Raw genomic sequence first — 21375 nt, forward strand, 5'->3', positions numbered from 1 at the left:
TCAAGACAGGAATAAGGCTTCTCGACTGTGTGAGATCTTTTATGCACATTAAGCTTGTATTTAAAATGGAAACACTTCCCGCACTCAGTACAGGAGAACCTCTTATTTGTTGTAAGGACAGCCCAGTCCCTCACAGTTTGAGGTTCCTCAGGATAAGATGAATACGATGGTCCGGCACTGTCCCTCACAGTCTGAGGTTCCTCAGGATAAGAGGAATACGATGGTCCGGCACCGTCCCTCACAGTCTGAGGTTCCTCAGGATAAGAGGAATACGATGGTCCGACACCGTCCCTCACAGTCTGAGGTTCCTCAGGATAAGAGGAATACGATGGTCTGGCATTGTCCCTCACAGTCTGAGGTTCCTCAGGATAAGAGGAATACGATGGTCCGGCACCGTCCCTCACAGTCTGAGGTTCCTCAGGATAAGAGGAATACGATGGTCCATTTACACTGTGTGGTGCCGGATGGACATTTGAGGTAGCCGGGTTTTCTCCTGGACTATACTGTGTGATGTCCTCATCTTCTACTTTACAGTCTGGAGACAAAGTGAGACAATCCTCTGAGGTTTTCCTCATCTCCCGTCCATGTACTAAAATAGAAATACAAAGATTACTAGACATCAGCAGATTGGTTCCCCTAAACCAGGACTCCGCCCACATCAGGCAGCTTTGTCTCTGAAGAACTTACAATTCTCCCCTCAAGGTAACTAGTAAATGGGTCCTCTGATCTCCTACCAGTTAATTTCTTTATTCATGATCCTTAGTCAGAGAGTGAGGAAACAACGAGAACTGTCTTTTATAGGAGTGACAGTGATGAAGGGATTATAGGACGAGTGTCCCCTCCCCCTCTATCACTCATTGCCATCTTCCCAACACAAGAAGTCCCGCACTTCCTTATTTAGTCCATGATTCAGTCATGAATAACAGCGGGGCTGAGTCTCACCAGAGGTCAGAGAGTGAGGATGGGGGGAGAACAACCAAGATGAAGACTGGACTGATCCTGAAGACCACCATCATTGGGTTACTGACTCCTCCCTCATTATCACTTTCTGTTTAAGGCTCCAAAGTTGGAGGATGTTATCACATTATTATCACCATGTAAAAGTCTGTCCTCCAATCAGATCATCAGATATAAAATGTCCAGCTGGTAGGAAATGGGTGTAACAAAAGAGAATCCATATTATGTGTATATATAGCAGTGGGTAGAGGGGAGAGAGCAGAAGTCAGGAGTATGTAATGTACAACATAGAGTATATAGTTCAGGGGTCAGGGGTATGTAATGTACAACATACAGTATATAGTGCAGGGGTCAGGAGTATGTAATGTACAACATAGAGTATATAGTGCAGGGGTCAGGAGTATGTAATGTAAAACACAGAGTATATAGTGCAGGGGTCAGGAGTCATAATATTTGTGTTCAGTAATCAGTTGCAGAGGTTCCACACCGCTGCCTCCCATCTCCTGAGACTGCACTCAGTGACTTGGGTGTGAGACTATACAGACATATCCCTCCACCCGGCACAGCCAGCAAATAACAGAGCAAATAACCCCGGGAGAAGACCCAAGGTACATACCCCAGGTGTCTCGGTCAAGCAACGTCTATGTTAATTATCAACATTTTACTGCCAGCTGAACCCCAGAATCTCCATAAATTCAGTCTAGAGACATAAATTGTGTCTGCAGCACAGAGAAGGAAGATTATCCGAGAGAAATACAGGAATACAGGATGGGGAACACAGCTCAGGAAAGTGACCAGGGGATTACAGGCTGATATCACCCAGTCCTCGCCCTACTCTGGACCAATCAGTGATCAGTATGGGTGGAGGAATGTATTTAGTGTTAATGACCCACCTGTGCTGATCTCAGTAGGAGTGTCCTCCTCTATAAATGTCCCCGTTATTCCATCCTCCTCCATAGACTGCTGATCATCCCTCACATACGTCTCTTCTTCTTCTGCTTTAACCTCAAATTCTATATCGATTGGATCTCCACTCTAAACCAAGAAAATGAGAGAGAATATCATCTTCATTATTGTGATAATATATATATATATATATATATATATATATAAAAACACACATCCTCTCCAGAAGTCCATGTTCTAGATGCTCCAATCCACCAACCTTGTAACATTGAGGGATGGTGTGACCTTCCTGTGTGGAATCCCGGGAATACAGAGGACGGGGACATCTCTCTGGTGGGTTTCTGTAGCTGGATGACTCCTCCATGGTGTCCGGATACAGATTTTTGCATTCCTTTAGAAACTCTGACTCCTCCATCACCCCATCCTCCTCTTTTATCTCTTCTTTAACCTCAACTTTAGAATCTCTCAGGTTTCCACTCTGATTATATAATAAAAATGACATCAATGGTAACAATGCAGATAATGTACAGATCCTAATGATACTATCAGTGATTGTTCCTCATCTACCTGATGAGGGTGGGGGATGGTGTGACCTTCCTGTGTGGAATCCCGGGAATACAGAGGACGGGGACATCTCTCTGGTGGGTTCCCATTACTGGATCCATCTGTAGGAAACACACACTGACTGAATACATTGTTTCTATGTGTTTATCAGATGATGGGGGATCTAGGTGGATCCTCCGTACTGCTCTCTCCTTTACAATAAAGTCTCCTCTTACCCGGTGATGTGAGGGAGGGCTGATTCTCCATCATGACGTCCTTCCCAGCACCGCTCACCTCTACTGTCAGTAACTCGATCTCTCTGGTGACTTCTCAAATCTTCTTTTTATTTCTCTATTCTATCAGGGAGGGAGGTGGAGGCAATGTGATGGTCATATGATCTCCACACTTCACAGGAGGAAAACTCTAGATTTGAACACAAATAGTAAAATCAAATGACATTCCCAGAATCCTCCTCACCTCTCTGGTCAGGTCTCTTTATTTAAACCCCACTTCATGCTGAGGTTTCTGATATTACATACAATGCAGGTCCAGCAGCCCTACTTTGAAAGTAAGGAGGCCTGGGGTTCAGCCCACATCCTAAGAGCATCAGAAAAAAAAAAAAAGAGTCGGATAGCGGGATAATTGAAGGGGGAGCTGTGAGGTCAGTGTGATGTCATAGGATTCTCTGACTCTGATTGGAGGGACATTGGGAGGAGGAGCTGTGTGGTCAGTGTCATGTCATAGCAGTGGGGAATTACCAGGGTTGCAGCAGTCGCACTTGTGAAATGGGTCCTGGAGTTCCACCACTGTAGGGGGGCCCACTGCTGCTCGGGAGATAGTACACTGGTCATTAACGTGCACTCTCAAAGGCACACAGTCCCCGCCCCGCCCATCCTCTCCGCCCGCAATCATGGGTACTCACAGGCACACGGTCCCCGCCCATCTTCTCTGCCCACCCATTGAGTTCAGTAGGGTAGGGAGATACAATGTCGGGAGACTGAAAGAGAAAATCAGCTGACCCGGGCTGGGCCAGTAGAGTGAAGGGGGAGGAGCTCTCCACCATGTGAGGAGACCCCATGATGGGATAGGAGTTACTGGAGACACAGGAAGAAAGCCAAAGATATACTGAGACCTAGCAAGCAGGAGGGACCGAGTGATCTGCAAGGGAGTGACACTGATCTCATACCTCAATATCAGCACTGCCACTGATTCCCAACCCCCTTCCCACACACACCAGCACCTTTGCTCCAAATGAATCCATCCCCCCAACCACTGCTACCACTCATCCCATTCCACCCCCCCAACCACCACCCTTGCCACTGATCCCATCCCCCCTCATCACTGCAACTCATCCCATCCCCCCACCATCACTGCTCCCATCTACCCCTCAACGCTGCCACTCAACCCCCCCCCCCACCACCAACACTGATCCCATCCCATTACCCCCCCCCCCAACCACCACCCCTATCTCATTCCATCCCATCCCCCCACCACCCCTGCCACTCATTCCATTCCCCCCACTGCTGCCACTCATCCCAACCCCTCCACCATTGCTGCCTCTAATCCCATCCCACCACCACTGCCACTTATCCCATTCCATCCCCCCTCCACCACAGCTGCCAATTATCCCATCCCCCCACCACCACCGCTGCCACTGATCCCATCCCCACCCAACCACCACTGCTGCCACTGATCCCATCCCCCACCACCACCGCTGCCACTCATCCCAGGGGCGTAACTAAAGGGGTCACAATGGTTGTCGCTCATGTAATTCCCCTGTACACTTGGATGAGAAGGGGAGGGCATATAGAGGAACAAATCCCCTCCATTTTTCTCCTGCAGCTGCTAAAAGCCAAGTTCTCCTCCTCTCCCTCCCATAGGCATTCAGCGGCTGCAGGAGGAAAATGGAGGGGATTTGTTCCTCTATGTGTCACCCCCACTGCCCCTCCTATCCAGGTCCTGCTGCCCTCCAGCCCAGGATAAGTGGGAAGGGCCCTGCCAAGGGCTCAGGGGGACCCTTCATGTTTTCTTGCACTGGGGGCCTGAAGGTTCTAGTTACGCCTCTGTGTCATAGGATTCTCTGACCCTGATAGGAGGGAAATTAGGGGGAGGAGCTGTGTGGTCAGTGTGGTGTCATAGGATTCTCTGACCCCGATAGGAGGGACATTGGGAGGAGGAGCTGTGTGGTCAGTGTGATGTCATAGGATTCTCTGACCCTGATTGGAGAGACATTGGGAGGAGCTGTGTGGTCAGTGTGGTGTCATAGGATACTCTGGGACATTGGGAGGAGGAGCTGTGTGGTCAGTGTGGTGTCAAAGGATACTCTGACCCTGATAGGAGGGACATTGGGAGGAGGAGCTGTGTGGTCAGGGTAGTGTCATAGGATTCTCTGACCCTGATAGGAGGGACATTAGGAGGAGGAGCTGTGTGGTCAGTGTCATGTCATACGATATTCTGACTCTGATTGGAGGGACATTGGGAGGAGGAGCTGTGGGGGGCGCTGTGTGAGGTTTTTGCACACAAAGAATCATATTCTCCCGGGTGCGTTCCACCTCTTCTAAAATAAAAGATGAACTTTTTCTGTGGGCTTTGTCAGGACTCATCATATTCCTGTGACCTCCGTGTACTCCAGAGACTTTACTGATCACATTTTAGGATGAATACCTGAGACTGGGATCATTATGGAAAAAAAAAAAAAAACAATTCCGGATATTTATTACAAATGACATTTTTTCCTCTTTCTTATTTGAATCCTAAAAAATAAAGACATACATATTCCAATCCTCCTTAAATACACCCCCCACCCCACACTAATAAAAGTAGTATAATCCGTTTGTCAGGAGTGTGTTGTTGTCAGGGCTGGGTTTCTGCTATTAATAGCAGCTCTCTACTCAGTGCACAGAGGCTGCTCAGCTGTCGGATAATTACCAGCCATTCATTGTTTCCACAGTGATTCACCTGGTTACCATTACCTGCCTCATTAGTCCAGCCTACAGCCAGCCCCTTTTTGCTATTTAAACTGCCTTGCTCATTTCCTCCGTGCCTTTGCCTGGTCAACATCTCTAGCGTGTCTCTGCTGTGTTCCTGATATGACTTGGCCTGGCTGACGTCTCTTCTGATTTCTGATTTTTGGCTTCTGACAATGCTGATTTCTGATCCCGGCTTGTCTGATTTCCCGCTCTGTCTTCCAAACCCTGGCTTCTGTTTTTGACTACGTTCCTGTTCTGTGTTATTTTTGCTATTACATTAAAGGTGTGATTTTTAACTACATTTTCTGTCTCTGCCTTGTTTATGGTTCCTGACAGTTGTGCTCTTGCTCATCATTCCAGCATCCTGGTTTTGGCTGTGATGTATTCTTTCTTTCTTTTGGTCTATCTGCAAAGTGAGTGATGTGGTCAGTCTCTGGGTGGAGACCAAATCTGATTGAAGCCAGCCAAGCCTGCAGTCCCATGCTTGTGATATTGCGTTTGTAACACGTGCTCCAAGCTCTTTGTTTGTCTGCCCTGCTGTTTGGATTCCCTTGTTGAAGGCCTTAATTCAGATCTCGACTACTCTCTGAACTCTGCCTGCCTTTTGACTACGGATTTGACCCTGACTATTCTGAACCTTGCCTGCCTTGTAACTGGCCTGGCGTTGAGCCACTCTGCCTGTCTGCCAACCGCAAGTACCTGGTTGCTGTGCTCAGTTCGTTCCTGCCCTGGTGGGGTGGCCAGGCATCATAGCATTGTGATCAAAGGTGCTGCGCCAGAAACAAAGTGTAACATATAATGGAAATCAATCTGTGTATACAATAAAAAGTGCAATCTCAGTGTCCATAAATCATAGGTGCATTCCGGTATCCAGAACTGTGATCACCCAATAACGTGATTAGTACAAAATACTGTGCTCCACTCCACCGCCACCAGAGATCTAAGCCTCTCACCTTAAACTTTGACCCAGAGACCTGAGCCAAACAAAGCTTTTACCCCTCAGGGGTCACAGGCAGGTGTCACCGGATGGTGTGGAGGTTTCACTAACGGATGCACTGGGACCAGGTAACCGCGATGGTGCCGCTCTCACACAGGGCACAAAGAGATCACCACATAAGCAGAAAAGCAGAAAGAAATCTAATGCTCTCCGTGCGGGTAAAGCATATACAGCCGTTTATTTAAATAAAGGTACTCACAAACCGCTTCTTGGAGACATGCTCGTAATACAATAAGACCGCACAACAGAGAGGATGCAGCGAGAAGCAGGAAAGGCTCCGCCCCCTATACGCATTACATCTTTACCGATAGGGCGCTGACTTCAACAGTAGCGCTCTAGAGGGCATTCGATTTCTTTCTGCTTTTCTGCTTATGTGGTGATCTCTTTGTGCCCTGTGTGAGAGCGGCACCATCGCGGTTACCTGGTCCCAGTGTCAAAATCAACTTCTCAATTATCCACTCGTCCTCGCATTTCAGGGTGCTAGGTGTAATTCTGGACTCTGAACTATCCTTCCAGGCCCCACATCCAAATCTTGCCTCCTCAACATCTCCAAAATACCCCCTTTCCTTACCAATGACACCATAAAGCTCCTAGTTCCCTCCCTGGTCATCTCTTGCCTCAAATATTGAAACTTCCTCCTCATTAGATTACTTTTACATGGGTTACCCCCCCCCCCTCCCCCCTTCAGTTCATCATGAATGCTGCAGCCAGGGTTATCCACCTTACCAACCACTCAGCATCTGCTACCCCTCTCTGCAAATCCCTCCACTGGTTTCCATTCAGTGTCCTCCACCCTTCTCTGCCAAACCCTCCACTGGCTTCCATTCAGTGTCCTCCACCCCTCTGCCAAACCCTCCACTGGCTTCCATTCAGTGTCCTCCACCCTTCTCTGCCAAACCCTCCACTGGCTTCCTTCCAGTGTCCCCCACCCCTCTCTGCCAATCCCTCCACTGGCTTCCATTCAGTGTCCTCCGCCCCTCTCTGCCAATCCCTCCACTGGCTTCCATTCAGTGTCCTCCACCCCTCTCTGCCAACCCCTCCACTGGCTTCCATTCAGTGTCCTCCACCCCTCTCTGCCAATCCCTCCACTGGCTTCCATTCAGTGTCCTCCACCCCTCTCTGCCAATCCCTCCACTGGCTTCCATTCAGTGTCCTCCACCCCTCCCTGCCAATCCCTCCACTGGCTTCCATTCAGTGTCCTCCAACACTCTCTGCCAATCCCTCCACTTGCTTCCATTCAGTGTCCCCCCCCCCCCTCTACCAATCCCTCCACTGGCTTCCATTCAGTGACCTCCACCCCTCTCTGCCAAACCTTCCACTGGCTTCCATTCAGTGTCCTCCACCCCTCTCTGCCAATCCCTCCACTGGCTTCCATACAGTGTCCTCCACCCCTCCCTGCCAATCCCTCCACTGGCTTCCATTCAGTGTCCTCCAACCCTCCCTGCCAATCCCTCCACTGGTTTCCATTCAGTGTCCTCCACCCCTCTCTGCCAATCCCTCCACTGGCTTCCATTCAGTGTCCTCCACCGGCTTCCATTCAGTGTCCTCCACCCCTCTCTGCCAATCCCTCCACTGACTTCCATTCAGTGTCCTCCACCCCTCTCTGTCAAACCCTCCACTGGCTTCTATTCAGTGTCCTCCACCCCTCTCTGCCAATCCCTCCACTGGCTTCCATTCAGTGTCCTCCACCACTCCCTGACAATCACTCCACTGGCTTCCATTCAGTGTCCTCCACCCCTCTCTGCCAATCCCTCCACTTACTTCCATTCAGTGTCCTCCACCACTCCCTGCCAATCCCTCCACTGGCTTCCATTCAGTGTCCTACACCCCTCTCTGCCAATCCCTCCACTGGCTTCTATTCAGTGTCCTCCACCCCTCCCTGCCAATCCCTCCACTGGTTTCCATTCAGTGTCCTCCACCCCTCTCTGCCAATCCCTCCACTGACTTCCATTCAGTGTCCTTCACCACTCCCTGCCAATCCCTCCACTGGCTTCCATTCAGTGTCCTACACCCCTCTCTGCCAATCCCTCCACTGGCTTCTATTCAGTGTCCTCCACCCCTCCCTGCCAATCCCTCCACTGGTTTCCATTCAGTGTCCTCCACCCCTCTCTGCCAATCCCTCCACTGACTTCCATTCAGTGTCCTCCACCACTCCCTGCCAATCCCTCCACTGGCCTCCATTCAGTGTCCTCCAAAGCCATCCACGACTCAGCTCTCAGATACATCACTAACCTAGTCTCACAATACCAACCAAAACATTCTCTTTGTTCCTCCCAAGACCTCCTGCTCTCTAGCTCCCTCGTTACCTCCTCCAATGCTTGACTCCAGGGATTCTCCTGAGCCTCTCCCATCTTCTGGAACTCCCTATCCCAATTTGTCTGTATCTCCTACTCTGTCCACTTTTAGATCATCCCTGAAAATCCTTCTCTTCAGAGAAGTCTTTCCTGCCCCACCTAACTGGAGTTTTATTTTCTCCATCAGCTCATCCCCCACAGTAATTGCCTTTTGTATCCTTTGACCCTCCCTCTTAGATTGTAAGCTCTAATGAGCATTGTAACTGTAATGTCTGCCATCACGTTGTGCAAACTGTTGGCACAATACAGAGGCGTAACTACAGGGGTTGCAATTGCAACTGGGCCCCATGCTCCACCTGGACAGGAGGGGTGGTGGGGGCAGCATGTAGAGAAATCACTGTCCTCATTTTTCATCCTTTAGCTGCAGGAGGAAAATGGAGGAGATTGGTTCCCCTGTATGCTGCCCCCGCAACTCCTCCTATCCAGTTCATTTGTGTTCTGCTGTCTCTGGGCCCCTGTGTACTCCCCTTTCCCCCACCTCCACTGTGATCCCTACCCTCTCCTGCCAGCTGCTGCAGGGGATGTGTCACAATAGAGAACCAGGAAGGGGTAGTTTTCTGAATGGACAGAGTCATAGTCAGTGACATTGTAAAAAAATAAAATAATAAAATATAATACATTTAAAGTATCAAAAAATAAAAACTACTGACACCAGTGGGTGAACTTCCAGGATCACAAAGGTCGCAATTGCGACCAAGCCCTGGCATTCCACCACCGTGGGACGGGCCCCAAGATGGCAGGAAAGGGGCCCACTGCAGAACTTGTGAAAGGGTCCTGCTGCAAGACTGTTATAAAGGGCCCCGCAACGAGAGTAAAGGGCCCCAGGGTCAGTGTGAAGAGCACCAGGCTTGAAGGGAGGCCAAGGGGTCCTTCTTTGTTCCTTGCGCCAGGGCCCTGCCTCTCTGGCACAATATAAATTCTGTATAATAATAATAATAATAATATATGTGTGTATCATCATCTGCTGGAGATAAAAGACTATGGAGAAAGAGGACGGACATGACGGGGGGGGGGGGGTTACTGGGTGAAAATAAGATCTTATTACCTCCTCTGCTGCCACTCCAAGTGATGTCTCCTCGCTACTTCGTCCCGACTCACCTTTCACCTGGAACTTCCTATTTATACCTGACATCACTTCCTGCCTGTAGCTGACATCACTTCCTGTCTTCCATAGAGACTTCCTCTCCGGGTAAAATTGAGATCCCCACCTTGTGGAGCTCAGAGGAACTGCAGCCCCAAGAAACGTCTCGTAGTGAGAACACGGCCTTGTGCTGTGTGTGTATATACTGTATATCCTTATAGATGGATCATCTCCACTCCCACCAAGGGGGAGAGAAATATATTACTGCCTATTACAATAAGGTGACCAGATTTTTAAAATTAAATCTGGGGACATTTTTTTTTTTATTGGCAAATGGTAAACTATTTTATAATCATATTTTCTTCTAATGATATATGCGGTGTATGTGGGATGTGTTTATGGAATGACTGTAAGATAAATACGTTATTTCTCACATTTCCTCCATGAGATAGAAAAAAAAAAAGATACTTCTTAGAATTTTTGGGATATGACTACCAAATGTTAAGAAGATAAGACGAAAGACTTGGAGGGGGGGATGGGACGGCAAAATTCAAATCCAACCCGGGCAGAAGTGATGGTGTCACCCTCTCTGCAAGAGGTAAGAAATATTTATATATATATATATATAATCATAATAATAAAATATGCACATCAATTCTACATTGTATTATGATTATATATCGGGGGGTCTCACCACTATTGGCACATTGCAGCTCTGCAATATTTCTTCTGTTTTGCAGAGAGGGTGACACCATCACTCCTATATTCTAATACACGGGATGATTAGCATCTCTGTTATTATTATTGTATGTGGGGGGTTTCACCATTATTTGCACATTGAAGCTCTACAATTTTTCAGAATATTTGTGCAGAGGGGGTGACACCATCACTGCTATGTTGCAATACATTGGTGGATTTGCACTGGATATTCATGTATAGGTGTCACCATTGCCCTTATAAGTACATTTGTAGAATATTATAGATGAAGTGTAGGGCAGTGCTGCATTTTTGGCTTTTTATTGTTGCACGTTAGATGAGGGAACCAGCTAACAAGATTCTCTTATTGCTTTTGAGATTTTTTTTGTTGCATTGTAGATGTTTTACTGGATTTCTTATGTTCTCTGTGTACTGGTAACCAGTGACCCTGCCTATTGGTGGTCAGTGTACCCCCTGTATGCTGGCGGTCAGTGTGCCCCCTGTATGCTGGAGGTCAGTGTGCCCCCTGTATGCTGGCAGTCAGTGTGTCCCTGTATGCTGGAGGTCAGTGTGCCCCCTGTATGCTGCTGGTCAGTGTACCCCCTGTATCCTGGCGGTCAATGTGCCCCTGTATGCTGGCGGTCAGTGTACCCCCTGTATGATGGAGGTCAGTGTGCCCCTGTATGATGGCAGTCAGTGTGTCCCTGTATTCTGGCAGTCACTGTACCCCCTGTATGCTGGAGGTCAGTGCACCCATGTATGCTGGAGGTCAGTGCACCCCTGAATTCTGGAGGTCAGTGTGCCCCCTGTATGCTGGTGGTCAGTGTGCCCCCTGTATGCTGGAGGTCAGTATACCCCCTGTATGCTGGAGGTCAGTGTGCCACTGTATGCTGGCGGTCAGTGTGCCCCCTGTATGCTGCTGGTCAGTGTACCCCCTGTATCCTGGCGGTCAATGTGCCCCTGTATGCTGGCGGTCAGTGTACCCCCTGTATGATGGAGGTCAGTGTGCCCCTGTATGATGGCAGTCAGTGTGTCCCTGTATTCTGGCGGTCACTGTACCCCCTGTATGCTGGAGGTCAGTGCACCCATGTATGCTGGAGGTCAGTGCACCCCTGAATTCTGGAGGTCAGTGTGCCCCCTGTATGCTGGTGGTCAGTGTGCCCCCTGTATGCTGGAGGTTAGTATACCCCCTGTATGCTGGAGGTCAGTGTGCCACTGTATGCTGGCGGTCAGTGTGCCCCCTGTATGCTGGAGATCAGTGTGCTGCCTGTATGCTAGCGGTCAGTGTACCCCCTATATGCTGGCGGTCAGTGTTCCCCCTGTATGCTGGAGCTCAGTGTGCCACCCTGTATGCTGGTGGTCAGTGTATCCCCCTGTATGCGGGAGGTCAGTGTACCCCCCTGTATGCTGGAGGTCAGTGTACCCCCCTGTATGCTGGAGGTCAGTGTACCCCCCTGTATGCTGGAGGTCAGTGTACCCCCCTGTATGCTGGAGATCAGTGTGCCCCCTGTATGCTGGAGGTCAGTGTGCCCCTGTATGCTGGAGGTCAGTATGCCCCCTCTATGCTGGAGGTCAGTGTACCCCCTGTATACTGGCGGTCAGTGTGCCCCCTGTATGCTGGAGGTCAGTGTACCCCCCCTGTACACTGGTGGTCAGTGTACCCCCTGTATGCTGGTGGTCAGTGTTCCCCCTGTATGCTGGAAGTCAGTGTGCCCCTGTATGTTGGAGGTCAGTGTGCCCCCTGTATGCTGGAGGTCAGTATGCCCCCTGTATGCTGGCGGTCAGTGTGCCCCCGTATGCTGGCCTTCAGAGTGCCCCTGTATGCTGGCGGTCAGAGTGCCCCTGTATGCTGGCGGTCAGTGTGCCCCCTGTATGCTGGAGGTCAGTGTTCCCCCTGTATGCTGGAAGTCAGTGTGTCCCTGTATGCTGGCGGTCAGTGTGCCCCGGTATGCTAGCGGTCAGTGTGCCCCTCTATGCTGGCAGCAGTGTACCTCCTGTATAATGGTGGGCAGTGTGTCCCTGTATGCTGGTGGTCAGTTTGCCCCCTGTATGCTGGCGGTCAGTCTACTCCCTGTGTGGCAGGCGCAGCACTACAAAGTGCCTTATGCGCTGTGGCATTAGAAGAATTGGATCTCTCTGACTTCAGTCTAACCAGACTGTCTGTTACTCTATAAATTCCTCTAATACCGTTCTATGGAAAGCAGTAGGTTTAAAGAGCACACCAAACGCTTAAGATATCTTCTTTATTAACTTCAACTTTTCTTCATAGATAACAGTGACACTTTTGCAGCAGACAGTCTATGTACAACATGTGCTGAATACAGTATAACAAATGGTGGATAGATTTCTCTCTGTATTGCTGTTTGAGTTTGTTTGCTTGGGTTTGGTTTTGAGTTGTTAGAGTTGTTTGGGTTTGTTCGATAGTTTGAATTCAATATAACTTTTGAAGTTTGATAGTTTGTTTGTTTGGTGGAACTACAAGTGAACACATAACTAGTTCAGTATACAGCTCTAATCACATTACTAACAATAGGAACATGTATAACTGATAATTACCTATTTTTGGCCACTTGCTTCCATAAAACTGCTCTGTGGATCTGGGTGTCTATTCCGTTCTCTTCTGTAGTGGAATGAGAAGGTTGGCTGAAAGCATGAGGCTTCAGAGAAAAAATGGGTGTAAGGCTGGCTGTGATTGGCCAAGACTGTTGCTGAGTGTGAGATTGACTGTGATTGGCCACAAACTCCTTATGGGTAATAAAGTTTAACTCTGTGCTTTCTGGTTTAAACTCTGCTGTGTCTGAGCTTACCTTACATGCATACAAATGAATCTTACAGGCAAATTTCCTTTGCTTCTGTGAACACAATATACAATTGTTATGTGACATCCAAACATGAAATCACAGTAAATAACTCTGCTTTTGTCTCTCACATATAAACATATGCACTGTATTGAGGTTATTAGCAGGTCTAGCTGTATATACATGTAGGTCATATTAGCAACCTAGGACAGGTTCTAGCTGGCCAGCTACACTCCCACCAAAATTACCTATAATTCTATGTTCTCTATAGTAGGATTTGAACATGCATTTGGGGAATTTTCTATCAGGTTCTCAACTTCCAAGTGTCTTTTATCACTTTCAAGTAGAACAACTAACTGCTGTATAGGACGTTCCAACTTGAGTGGAGTAGTGAGACGTTTTCCCTTTTTGTCAAGTTTTGAGTCTCCTATTTGTAACAACGCTCTTCTTACTAGTCTGTCTAAAAGTATTCTTCATCTATTTTTAACTCTAATTCTTCTCTCAGAAATTTGCTTACTGATGCTGAAACAACAGCTGCTGTCAGTTCAAGTCTTGGTATTGTCTGAATACTGGTAGGTGCGACTCTGGTCTTTCCCATAACCAGGGCACAGTGTATTTTTCCTTCTCCTATCATTCTGATGTAGGAGCACTGACCATAACCATAACTACTGGCGTCTGAAAAGTGATGAAGTTCTATTTTCTTGTACTCTCCGAAATCATGAGGTACAAAACATCTGGGTTTTCGAACTTCTCTTAAATTCTGCAAGTCTCTTATCCAAGCCTCCCACCTTGGCCTCAAATCTTCAGGTATGGGTTCATCCCATCCCAACTTCCGTCTGCATAATTCTTGTAGTATTTCTTTTGCTTTGAGGATCACTGGGGCCAAGAATCCCAATGGATCATATATAGAAACCACTGCGGAAAGAATGGTACGTCTAGTTGCAACTTTCTCTTCAAAGGATACTTCAAAGAAGAACTCATCATTCTCTACATTCCATCCAAATCCAAGTACATTTTGAACTGGAAGATGATCATAATTGAGATCTACATCCTTCATTGTTAAAGCACGTTCAGAGTCACTGATGGATTCCAGTACCTCTCTGTTGTTTGAGATGAATTTATGAAGGTGCAGATTTCCTCTTGCGCATAACTCTTGGCTTTCTTTCACTAGTTTGATTGCAGATTCTGTGGACTCTAGACTTATACGACCATCATCTACATAGAAGTTTTTCTTAAGAAAATTTGCTGCTGATGGGCAATCCTCTTCATTTTTATTGACTAGGTACTTCATACCATAATTGGCGCAACCTGGAGACGATGCTGTTCCAAACAAGTGTACTTTCATTCTGTATTCTGCTGGCTCTGTATCTGTATCTCCGTCCTCCCACCATAGAAACCTCAGGAAGTCTCTATCTTCATTCTTCACATGAAACTGGTGGAACATCTTTTCAACGTCACACATGACCGCTACGGGATACTTTCTGAATCTACAGAGTACTCCAGGCAGAGTGTTTGTAAGGTCTGGTCCTTTTAGTAGATGATCGTTCAATGCAACACCATCATACTTTGCTGAGCAATCAAATACTACTCTAATCTTATCTGGTTTCTTTGGGTGGTAAACACCTTGATGTGGGATGTACCACACTTCTTCTTTAGGTTGGTTATTCACCTTCTCTGCATGTCCTTCTTCAAGGATGCCTTCCATGAATTTAAAATAATCTTGCTTGAATTTGGGATCTCTTCCCATCTTTTTCTTCAGGAATTTCAATCTTGTTAGGGCAAGATTTCTGTTATTTGGCAGACAAGGTCGTTCTCTAAAGGGTAAGGGCATTTCAAGATAACCTTGTTGATTCTGCTGAATACTTTCTTCTAGAGTGTGTACGAACTTTATGTCTTCTTGAGATACACTCTTTTCTTCAGAACTTATGTCTGCAAAGTCAGACTCAAGGATCTTGATTACTTTTGCTGAACTTACAGTTGGTAACTCTTGGACGGATATTCGATGACACAATCCTGTCACCTGTCTTGAGTTTGCAATCTGCTGTTTTCCTCCAACAACACCCCATCCTAGATCAGTTTGAACAGCGTAGGGTTCACCCTTTCCTCCTGTGATTACCTCTCGTGGTACCAAAGCTTCGGGACGATCGTAGCCTATCAACAGTCCAACACCAAACTCCTTCAGCGGGGACATTTCATGTGATATGACAGATAGGTGTTCCCATTTATTGGCTGTTTCACAGGTAGGTATGCAATCTCGATCTAGAGGTATATCGTCTTTCGTATAGGCTGGAGGTAGATTTAATGTGAGGTTTGAATGAAGTCCTCTAACTCTCAATCCTTTGACTCTTTGACTGTTCACTAATGTATCTCTCCCCGTCATTGTGGTGAGTTTGAGCTTCACTGGTTCTGTAGCCACTTCTAATTTCTTGCAGATTTCTTGATCAATGAAGGTAACATCGCTTTGGGCATCCAATAGTGCATAGGCATATACCTTCTTATTCCTCCTTTTAGGATTTGAAATGCACACTGGTACAACCATTGATGTGCCGTTGCTTTCTCCTTCCCTTACTCTGCAAGAGAATACTGATACTTTCTTTTCTTCCTCAGCATCTTTAGGTATTGAGGATTCATCCTTCTTTGGACGTTCTTCATGTAATGGGGTAGGATGGCGTCCTTTGCAAACACTGCATGTGGCCCTTTTCTTACACTCCTTAGTAATATGGCCTTTCCTTAGGCATCCAAAACACAGTTGATTATCAAGTACAATTTTTTTCTTTTCATTTGAGGACTTCTCTTTCAATTGTTGGCACTTGTGTATGGAGTGGTTCTCTCCACAGAACATACACTTAAAGGTAGTCTGAGGATTTGTCAGTTCTGTCTCTCTACTGATCCCAGTAGTGACTTTGAACTTGCTCTCGTAGGTATCTAGACCTTTAGCTGCTGTGTTGGTTGCAAAGCTAGCTGCTCTTGAACGTCTTATATCTCTCGCAGGCCTTTCTTCTAAGGATTTTAAGGCATAAGATGCTGTTGCTGGGTTACATGCTATTCGTGCTTCCTTATTGACAAACTCAGAGAACTTTTCAAAACTTGGGAAGTCCTTATTTAGATCTAACTGTTCAGTCACATAGCGATTCCACCTAGAAGCCACTCCTTCAGGTAATTTAGCTAGCATCCTGTGGTTTTCCAGATAGTCGTTCAGTACTTCTAGTCCTCGTACATGTGGGATGGCATTGGTGCATGCTTGCAGGAAGTCACCATACTCTTGGAGTTTGAAATGTTCTTTAGGACCTATCTTAGGCCAGTTATTCAATTTCTCCCTAAAGGCTCTTTGTACTAAGAAAGGATGACCATATCTTGCATTTAACTTTTCCCAAGCTTGTTTGTAGGCTTCTTCGTCTGTTCTATAGAAGTTACCTTCAAGAGCTTTCTTTGCTTCTCCACCAACATATTTCTGAAGGTAGAATAACTTGTCAACTGGCCTGGAGCAATAGTGCTCAATGATCATTTCAAAACTCGCCTTCCACTCTATGAACTTCAGTATGTCTCCTGAAAATACAGCAGGTTCTGGAACGGGCAGTCTTGCTGGGACTGTTCTCTGTTGTCTTGCTGGGACAATAGTCGCAACATTTTCCTGATCATTGCAGTGACATCTAGGAATAGGATCATCTAGTTTTATTTTCTCACCTAGTTCTGAATTAGGTAAGTCTCTCTCTTTGTCTTTCTGAGCAGGGATAGAAGGGCACTGACTTTTTTCTTCACTAAGTACTGGTGATTTCCTTTCATTCTCCTGGGCGTATGAAAGGAAGTAGGAGTCTGCATCTTCACTTAGTACAGATTTGGACTTATGATTACTATTTATGTCCTCTTCGTGTACTCTTAGTCTGGCTTCTATAATATTGACTTCTTTCAGCCTCTCCAGACTTTCCATTTGATGGGGCTGTGCCTCCATTTCAGCTTCCATTTGATGGCGCTGTGCCTCCATTTTAGCTTCCATTTCAGTTTTTCGTAGGCGCTGCGTCTCAATGGCAGATTCCATCTCAATTTCTGCTTTCTTGACAGCAAGTTGTTCGACCAGTTCCTTTCTTTTGGCTATTAAGGTACTTGAGGACTCCGATATGTTACTGGCACTTCTGCTAGTGAAGGAAATCCCACTTGAGATTGTGGTTCCCCCTAAGGACCTAGCATAGTCTCTCATAAAGAGCTCGTTCATTCTCTTTCGTGCCTTAACTTCATCATAGTTAGCTTCAGATGATAGTTCTCTCATGAGCTTTACTATATCTTTAGTGACTGCAGTACACGTGTCCATGTTCCTTACAATATCCTGGGAAGGGGTCGTGGATGACCGCAGGTTGACATATGCTGCCATGAGCTCTGATTCAGATTCTTCTATCATCTCTATAATATCATTCAAGTTTCCTTTTATACTTTCTTGCTTTAGCTTTCTACGAACACCTATAATGTATAATTTCCACTTATCATACATTCTGGTGAACTTTTTTCCTTTTAATGCTGCTTCTTGCTCCAAATTTTCTAGCATCTTTGCGGTCGGTTTTCTGATACGTTCTGAACGTCTTAGTTCGTCTGGTTGGGATATATCAGTTTGGGGCAAGACTAATGCTGCATCTGACTCTTTTACCTCAGACAGGTTCCCTTGCTCTTCACTTTCTAACTTATCTATCCTTGTATCCTCTAACAGTGGCATAGCAATACTAGACTTAGACATTTTTACTCTAAATGCTATAACACTCAATAAGAATATTAAGAAGACTTTCACTTTAAGTGCAATAGCAATAGGTACAGGTAGTATAAAATGGACATTCACTTTAAATACTTTAGAGTCCGTGTACTACAACTGACCCTTGTTTTTTACTTACAGTCCTTTTATTCCTGAACACGAAAATGTCTCTTTCTTGTCAAGCCTATTGCAATGATAAGTAATAAAGGAAAGTTCTGACCTTATTCTGAAGAGCAGGATACTGCGATCTGTAAGTTGCTTGAACAAATATCAGTCTTAAAGGAGACTTGTCTTTTCTTGATATGATGCTCTATTCTGACTCGCAATGCTTTGCGCTGACTTGCGATGCTTTGCTCTTACTTGCGATGCTCTGCGCTGACTTGCGATGCTCTGCGCTGACTTGCGATGATCTGCGCTGACTTGCGATGCTCTGGGCCTAGTGGCGGGAAACTAGCTGGCTGCAGTGCGTGGTCTCTCCGTGGGTAGCGGTGCAGGCACTCTAGCTCTGGACTTTGGCCTCCCACCATGCGTCTCTTTCTCTCTCTAGGAATCGCAGTAGGGTTGGCGCTCTTTCTGTGTCTATCTTGCCTTTGCCGTTCTGCCACTTTAAAAGTCGGCTGCAGTTTGACTAAAACCACACGTTATGGCCTCTATGTAGCTCCGCTGCTCAAATGCGCTCTTTACTCTGCAAGTTGAGGAGCACTATTACTTTGCCCTCAAAGGGCTAAATAGTTCCACTGTGGCAGGCGCAGCACTACAAAGTGCCTTATGCGCTGTGGCATTAGAAGAATTGGATCTCTCTGACTTCAGTCTAACCAGACTGTCTGTTACTCTATAAATTCCTCCAATACCGTTCTATGGAAAGCAGTAGGTTTAAAGAGCACACCAAACGCTTAAGATATCTTCTTTATTGACTTCAACTTTTCTTCATAGATAACAGTGACACTTTTGCAGCAGACAGTCCATGTACAACATGTGCTGAATACAGTATAACAAATGGTGGATATATTTCTCTCTGTATTGCTGTTTGAGTTTGTTTGCTTGGGTTTGGTTTTGAGTAGTGTTGAGCGAACACGGACTGTATTATTCGTGTTCGTACCGAATAATTGGATTTTTTGTACCCGAACACGGACACGGACACTTTACTGTATGTTCGGGTAAAAATCCGTGTTCGGTCGTTTTATTTCCGGGTTTTGCATGCTTTGGCGCTCTTTTCATGGCGGGCTTTCAACAGCCAATCAACAATCGTTTAACTGGTGTGCCTTAAGCCATCCCAGCCATGCCTGCAAATGTCTCAGTAGCTGTGATTGGCCGTCTGAAGCATGTGACCAAGTCTTTATAAGTTCGAGGCAGCCGCAGCGGCGTCATTATGCTGCTTAGATTCAGGGACAGAGCACACATCAACGTGCTGGCTGCTGATTAGGGAAAGATAGGCAGGAAAAAACCATTTGTGTCCGGATAGAATTGAGGGACAGGTCGGAGTGTTTAGGCAGGGCGAGTTGTAGGCATTTTAGGGATAGAGTCTGCTGAATTATAGGGTCAGTGTCTTCTACAAACTACAATCGATATTGCTGTGTGGGGGGTGGGGTGAATCTGCACTCAATCCTGATCTACGATCTCTTCTCAATCCTGTTAGGGACAGAGTCTGCTGAATTTTAGGGAAACTGTGTTCTACAAACTACAATCGATATTGCTGTGTGGTGTGGGATTGGAGATAGGCAGGTGTCAGTGATCCACATCCATTTTTCTGTGTGTGAGCTGCAGTGAACACAATCTTTTTGGGCTGCAGTGAACACAATCTTTTTGGGCTGCAGTGAACACAATCTTTTTGGGCTGCAGTGAACACAATCTTTTTGGGGTGCAGTGAACAAAATCTTTTTGGGGTGCAGTGAACACAATCCTTTTTGGTGTGCAGTGAACACAATCTTTGTGGGGTGCAGTGAACAAAATCCTTTGTGGGGTGCAGTGAACACAATCTTTTTGGGGTGCAGTGAACAAAATCCTTTTTGGGGTGCAGTGAACAACATCCTTTTTGGGGTGCAGTGAACACAATCTTTTTGGGGTGCAGTGAACAAAATCCTTTGTGGGGTGCAGTGAACACAATCTTTTTGGGGTGCAGTGAACACAATCTTTTTGGGGTGGAGTGAACAACATCCTTTTTGGGGTGCAGTGAACAAAATCCTTTTTGGGGTGCAGTGAACAAAATCATTTTTGGGGTGCAGTGAACACAATCTTTTTGGGGTGCAGTGAACACAATCTTTGTGGGGTGCAGTGAACACAATCTTTTTGGGGTGGAGTGAACAACATCCTTTTTGGGGTGCAGTGAACAACATCCTTTTTGGGGTGCAGTGAACACAATCTTTTTGGGGTGCAGTGAACACAATCTTTGTGGGGTACAGTGAACAGAATCTTTGTGGGGTGCAGTGAACACAATCTTTGGGGGGTACAGTGAACACAATCTTTGTGAGGTGCAGTGAACACAATCTTTGTGGGGTGCAGTGAACACAATCATTGTGGGGTGCAGTGAACTCAATCTTTGTGGGGTACAGTGAACACAATCTCATACTTCTGAAGGTTTGAGGGTGCTGCCTGTTCCATACTCCCCCTACTCCTCATCTAGCCTTTTAGGGGTACAAACAATAGTAATTGGGGCCTAGTGTGGTTGTGTACGTGTGATATACATACACTTTTTTGGGATCATATTTTCTATTCCGCTATTTAATCAAAAACCTTTGGGGATCAGTTAAATTGGGGGATAGTCTGTGTTGGTACGTGTGAGAGAGATCCACCTTTCCAAGTTGTTGGGGTTCATCTCATACTTCTGAAGGTTTGAGGGTGCTGCCTGTTCCATACTCCCCCTACTCCTAGCCTTTTAGGGGTACAAACAATAGTAATTGGGGCCTAGTGTGGTTGTGTACGTGTGATATACATACACTTTTTTGGGATCATATTTTCTATTCCGCTATTTAATCAAAAACCTTTGGGGATCAGTTAAATTGGGGGATAGTCTGTGTTGGTACGTGTGAGAGAGATCCACCTTTCCAAGTTGTTGGGGTTCATCTCATACTTCTGAAGGTTTGAGGGTGCTGCCTGTTCCATACTCCCCCTACTCCTAGCCTTTTAGGGGTACAAACAATAGTAATTGGGGCCTAGTGTGGTTGTGTACGTGTGATATACATACACTTTTTTGGGATCATATTTTCTATTCCGCTATTTAATCAAAAACCTTTGGGGATCAGTTAAATTGGGGGATAGTCTGTGTTGGTACGTGTGAGAGAGATCCACCTTTCCAAGTTGTTGGGGTTCATCTCATACTTCTGAAGGTTTGAGGGTGCTGCC

At 46.4% G+C, this 21375-nt stretch overlaps 2 protein-coding genes across 2 annotated transcripts in view; both read right to left on the reverse strand.

Moving 5' to 3' along the window:
* LOC309564458 (uncharacterized protein) overlaps window positions 1-21375 on the reverse strand; it is a 1566033-nt gene that overhangs the window by 1457160 nt on the left and 87498 nt on the right. The gene's annotated exons all lie outside the window — the stretch shown is intronic.
* Window positions 1-21375, reverse strand: part of LOC309564033 (uncharacterized protein) — a gene marked incomplete at both ends in the record, with an annotated part of 247142 nt that overhangs the window by 148675 nt on the left and 77092 nt on the right.

The sequence above is a fragment of the Pelophylax lessonae genome (genome assembly GCF_965119305.1).
Source record: "Pelophylax lessonae genome assembly, chromosome: 9".
Lineage (NCBI taxonomy): Eukaryota > Metazoa > Chordata > Amphibia > Anura > Ranidae > Pelophylax > Pelophylax lessonae.